Source organism: Orcinus orca, chromosome 7, assembly GCF_937001465.1.
Source record: "Orcinus orca chromosome 7, mOrcOrc1.1, whole genome shotgun sequence".
Classification (NCBI taxonomy): domain Eukaryota; kingdom Metazoa; phylum Chordata; class Mammalia; order Artiodactyla; family Delphinidae; genus Orcinus; species Orcinus orca.
The window spans coordinates 7,293,316-7,299,356 of NC_064565.1; the positions used below are offsets into that span (position 1 = coordinate 7,293,316).

At 40.9% G+C, this 6,041-nt stretch overlaps 1 pseudogene; it reads left to right on the forward strand.

The window, feature by feature from the left end:
- Positions 1-354: 354 nt before the first annotated feature.
- On the forward strand, positions 355-2,081 carry LOC101278989 (heterogeneous nuclear ribonucleoprotein A1-like; annotated as a pseudogene).
- Positions 2,082-6,041: the final 3,960 nt, after the last annotated feature.

Here is a 6,041-nt window from a genome sequence, read left to right on the forward strand (position 1 = left end):
ACAAAATATTTGATCACCTAATGCTTTCTATTGAAAGATTAATGACAAAAAGGGGGATGATGATGAAATAAAATTTACATTTTAAGGCAGGACAAGAAAAAATTAAAACATAAAATTCTCCCTCTGTGTTTCTTTGGGCCTCCTCCCTCCTTCCCTAATGTGCAGTGTGTGTCTGCCTTACACATTAAATAGAGTTCCTCAAAGATGGGAGTGCCTGCTCAACTGTAAAGATCATTTTTTTTCTTTTTTCTTCTGATGCTAGCAATGTTATTTCTTAAAGGAATAGTGTTCTGCTTTCTGCCCATGGACGCCACCAAGTAAGCATCATTAAAGTCTCCCCCCTCTACTGCTGTCATGTCTAAGTCAGAGTCTCCCAAAGAGTCCCAACAACTGTGGAAGCTCTTCATCAGAGATTTGAGCTTTGGAACAACCAATGAGAGTCTGAGGAGCCATTTTGAGCAAAAGGGAATGCTCATAGGCTGTGTGGTAATGAGGGATCCAAACACCAAGCACTCCAGAGGCTTTGGGTTTGTCACATATGCCATTGTGGAAGAGATAGACGCAGCCATGAATGCAAGGCCACACAAGGTGGATGGAAGATGTGTGGAACCAAAGAGGGCCGTCTCAAGAGAAGACTCTCAAAGACCTGGTGCACACTTAACAGTGAAAAAGATTTTTGCTTGTGGCATTAAAGAAGACATTGAAGAACATCACCTAAGAGATTATCTTGAACATTTGGGAAAATTTGAAGTGATTGAAATCATGACAGACCAAGGCAGTGGCAAAAAGAGAGGATTTGCTTTTGTAACTTTTGATGACCATGACTCTATAGACAAGATTGTCATTCAGAAATACCACACAGTGAATGGCCATGACTGTGAAGTAAGGAAAGCCCTTTCAAAGCTAGAGATGGCTAGTGCTTCATCCAGCCAAAGAGGTCAAAGTAGTTCTGGGAACTTTGGTGGTGGTCACTGAGGTGATTTTGGTGGGAATGACAACTTTGGTTGTTAAGGAGACTTCGGTGGTCAAGGTGGCTTTGGTGGCAGCTGTGATGGTGGTGGATATGGTGGCAGTGGGGATGGATATAATGGATTTGGTAATGATGGTGGTTATAGAGGAGGTGGCCCTGGTTACTCTGGAGGAAACAGAGGCTATGGAAGTTGTGGACAGGGTTATGGAAACCAGGGCAGTGGCTATGGGAGGAGCAGAAGCTATCATAGCTATAACAATGGAGGAGGCAGAGGCGGCTTTGGTGGTGATAATGGAAACAATTTTAGAGGTGGCAGAAGCTACAATGATTTTGGCAATTACAACAATCAATCTTCAAATTTTGGACCCATGAAAGGAGGAAACTTTGGAGGCAGAGGTTCTGGCCCCTATGGTGGTGGAGGCCAATAGTTTGCCAAACCACAAAACCAAGGTGGCTATTGCAGTTCCAGCAGCAGCAGCAGCTATGGGAGTGGCAGAAGGTTTTAATTACTGTCAGGAAACAAAGCTTAGTAGGAGAGGAGAGCCAGAGAAGTGACAGGAATCCGCAGGTTGCAGCAGATTTGTGAACTCAGCCAATCACAGTGGTGTCAGGGCCTAGCTGATACAAAGAAGACATGTTTTAGACAATATTCATGTGTATGGGTAAAAAAACCTCAAGGACTGTATTTGTGACTAATTGTATAACAGGTTATTTTAGTTTCTGTTCTGTGGAAAGTGTAAAGCATTCCAACAAAGGGTTTTAGTGTAGGTTTTTTTTTTTTTGCATCCATGCTGTTGATTGCTAAATGTAATAGTCTGATCATGATGCTGAATAAATGTCTTTTTTTTAAACGTGCTGTGTAAAGTTAGTCTACTCTGAAGCCATTTTCGTAAACTACTTCAAGAGTGTGAAGTTAGAATTCCTTCAGGGTGATGCCAGGTTCCATTCGAAGTTTATTTACAACGTACTTGGGTGGAGAAACCATTGTTTTCAAAAACCCTGGTGTAGTTGAACTGACAGTTACTGTGTTGTGACCTGGAGTTCACCGTTAAAATGGTCACCCAAGCAAAGTCATGGCGTTTTTAGGTTATTAATATGATTGTTGGGACTCCTATGCAATATATCTAAATTGAATTATGGTACCAGATAAACTTATAGATGGGAATGAAGCTTGTGTATCATCCATTATCATGTGTAATCAAAAAATGATTTAATACCCTCTTAAAAAAAAAAGGATGGTGTCCTTTCCCAGCTCTGTAAAGGGTCATGATGACTTTCTGCTCACTTTGTATGTGTTTACCTGCACTATGTATCCTTGGTGACCTTTATGTAAAATATCAGTATGCCATTTTGATATATCATCCTTTGTCTCAAAAATGTGTATGACTATGCCTTCAACTTCTAACAGGCAGAGCTTTCTGAGGATCTGCTTCCCATGTTATAGTCCTTAGTTTGGCTCAAATAAAATTCTCTTTTTTCTTCTTAACTTAATAGTTAATTGAATTTTCATCAACAATCTGAAGATGGAACATGCTCTGTATGTCCAAAATGGGTATTTACTAAACTGAAGCGTTTAGCAAAATTCCTAGAAGAGTCTGAAGTAATGTTAAGATCTTCATCTGAGACCCAAGGCCTCGGGTCAGTTCTCAGGGAAGCCCCTAGGTATGGAGGGAGAGTCTGCCTCTCGGGTCAAGGTAGTTGGTTCCTTCTTAGTTGTGGAATCCTGACTGGTCCTTGAATGGCTCATGTTTCATCTTATCTACCCATGGGTGATGATATTCACCTCTCAGAGTTTCTAAGAAGATTAAACAAGATGAGAAAAATCCTAGACACAGGATACCCTTGGCACATTAGTCACAACCAGTTCCCAACCTCCCCCTCCTCTCTCTTTCCCTCTCTCCTCCCCTGTTCAGGGCTGACGTCTCCACAGGACAGGATACAGAGGTACTGGAGCTCAGTAGGCAGGGGATGGCCAGAAGTGGAGGGAAAATGTGGCCACTGCCTGCACCAGGCCTCCTGGGTCATGTGCCTGATGGGGACTGCAGGGTTTGTCTCCCCCTCCCTGCCACACCTCCTTCCTGGCCCAGACTCACCAGTCACTCACTAAACAAAGACAGAGACGTTCAAAGGATAAAAAAGGCTAGTGTTTCTGTCCCAAATGTTCCAGGTTGAGGGCCTGTGCAATCAGACTGTGGTTTTCCTCAACATCCAAAAAATCCTGTATAATGAACATAAATACAAGGAAAATTATTTCAGCACATGCTTTCTGAATATTTTTTTTGTTATGGAGCTTTTTCTATGGGCTAGATGCTTCACACATATTATCTTATTTAATATTGTAATGATACATTTTTAAATGAATTATTCCTTTGTTAAGAGGGAAGGAGACCTTTCCCCCACCTTTCCTAGACCATTTCTGTGAGAAACTTAGTGATTGTAAATATTTTCTCTAATCTTTTGATATGTGTATAAATTTTTGTAAAGATAAGCCATTTGCCAGTTTGATAACCCAGAAATATTTTGCAGTTGACTGGGGTTCATCCCTTTTGAAATGTAAACACCTGAGAAGGTGACACCTCACTCTCCTGTCACTGTAGAGTTTAACCTAAGTGACTTTCTTGGAGCTGTAACCATCTGCTAGCAGGGAAGATTGTAACAGAAATTTATTATCCCCTTGGATAAAGGCCAAGTTGTTCCTTGACTTCCAAGTGAGTTTAGTCCAGTCCTCTATGGGAAGGTGAGGTGTGTTAACCATGAGAGTTTATGTATGTCGTGGTTAAAAATAGGGTGTCATAGAACAGCTGTGGCAGCTTGGCTGTATAAGTGGGTGGTATAACTGCCTTTGTTATCTCTCTTCACAGATAACCTGCAATGCACTGTACTCTGATATGCTTGTTCACTAGTAAAACTGCTTGCTTTCTTCTCTGTTTTGCAGAGAGCACTCTGTTTTGGTAGGAATTTACTTCCCCAACAATAATCATTAGAGCCCTCATTTTACAGATGAGGAAACTGAGGTGAGGAGGTGAACAGGCCAGTGGGTGTCAAAGCTCAACAAGCTTCCTGAACAACAGTTCACCCAAGGCTTTCAGATGGCCTTGCTGGTTACATTGACAGCACACTTTATATTCCTGTGACTGGACTTAATAAGATCTGCAGTTGGAAAAAGCCTGTGGAAGATTTACTTTGTAAATTGTGAAGTGCTACAAAAATGTCAGGCCTTCTTATGATACAGGCCATTAGGTGAACACCATCGACTTGAGAACCACTTCACCCTATATAACAAGAAGCTTCCAGGAGGATGGAGGGTCTAGCTTGGGCATTACAAATAAAATCAATAGAATGATTTTATTTAATGAGTTGTAATATCTGTATATTTGTAATTTAATGATTTGTAATAAAATCACACTAATGTAAACTTAAGTTTTCTTTTAGGTAAGTTACTAAATTTAGCTGGACTTCAGTTTTTTAATCTGAAAAAAGTAGGCAAATTCTAACACAGCTGACCAGAACTGTATTAGAGGGTTCTAGGTACTTTCACACAAAGCATTTTGTGGCAAACATTTCTGCCTCATAACTAATTGGCCATAAGGCAATTTTGCCATGAAAGATAAAATAACTGGTTGATAGTTTAGTTTCAACGGGTTGAAATCCATTAGCATTTCTTCCAGTTAATGACGTTATAAGTGGCTTTATCAAGCTGAAAGATGACAATGAGCTCAGGATGCAAAAACATGCAACCTAGTGTTTGGAAACTGATGCCTCTCTTAAGGAAGGAAGACATTTTAGTGATAAAGAAAAAAGTATGATGACAAATGAGAAGACAACAAATTGAAAAAATATATGTATAAAACGCTATGAACAAAAGACTTGGAAGACAAGTGCTAAGGTACAACCCACAGAATAAAATCAGTTATTTGTGCAGTATTGCCATGGATCTACACACATTTTATTTACTGCTACTTTTAAGGTGAAATTGCCTTATTTGTTATTTGGCAGAAATATTTGTGGCAAAGATATCTACAGCAAAGACACTTACGATGAAAATACCAGACAGGGTGTTAGAAATCCCAAACCTCTCAATTCTCACCTGGTGTTCTGGTGGTAGGCCACATTGTCAGAACTTCGGAAGCCATGAGAACAGAGATAAGGAGACAAAGTATCCTGACTAGTCATCATCTAGCACTTTCTAAGTAAAAATATGTTCCATGCCTTTCTGAGAATGGTCACACAGGTTGGCATCCCGTGTGTGGCACTGGTCCCACTCCCAGAGGTCCTGATTAATTGGTCTGAAGTGCCCCTTCCTGTGGGTGTTTTTTAAACCTCTCTAGATCATTTTAACATGCATCTCCTTGCTAAGCAACGTCTGCCCCTCTTCCCAGTGGCTCCCTTCCATCAGAAGGCAATCCTCTGTGAGTTAGTGCAGAACAAACATCATTTCTAATGTGGCAAGTCCATGATTCTGAGTCAGGACATGTTCAGGGGCTGACTTAACTGAAAGTCTAAGAGAACCAGGGAGGAGACTGGGAGAGGTAGGAGATAAAACCAGCTGCTCACTGCCCAAGGTTTAGAGGCTGTAGATGAGGAGTCAGGCTTGAGGAAGTGACCAGCTTAAAAACAGGCAACTGGGGGAGCCGTTGAGTGGTGGTTGAACCTAAGTCGATCTGACTCCAAAATCTTCCTGAATCCAACAATCACGCAAATAGCCTTAAAAATTGTAAAGCTCTAATGGGCCATTCGTGGGCCTTACTTCCTTGCATCGGTTCTCCCATTTTATCTTCACCACGACCCTATGAAATTGGTACTTTGCCTCCATTTTCTAGATAAGAAGATTGGAGACATTGAGATGTTAATAACGTGCCTGACAACACACAATCAAGAGCAAGCCCAGAAAGTGTGGCTCTGGAGCCATGGCATCCAGGGTGGCAGCCACCACCCACATGGGGCATTGAGATGTGCTGTAAGTGTAAAATTCTCACCAAAGTTTGAAGACTTAGTACTAAAAATAAGTAAACTGTATAATTAGTGTTTATGTTGATTACATGTTTAAATGATATTTTTGATACATTGGGTT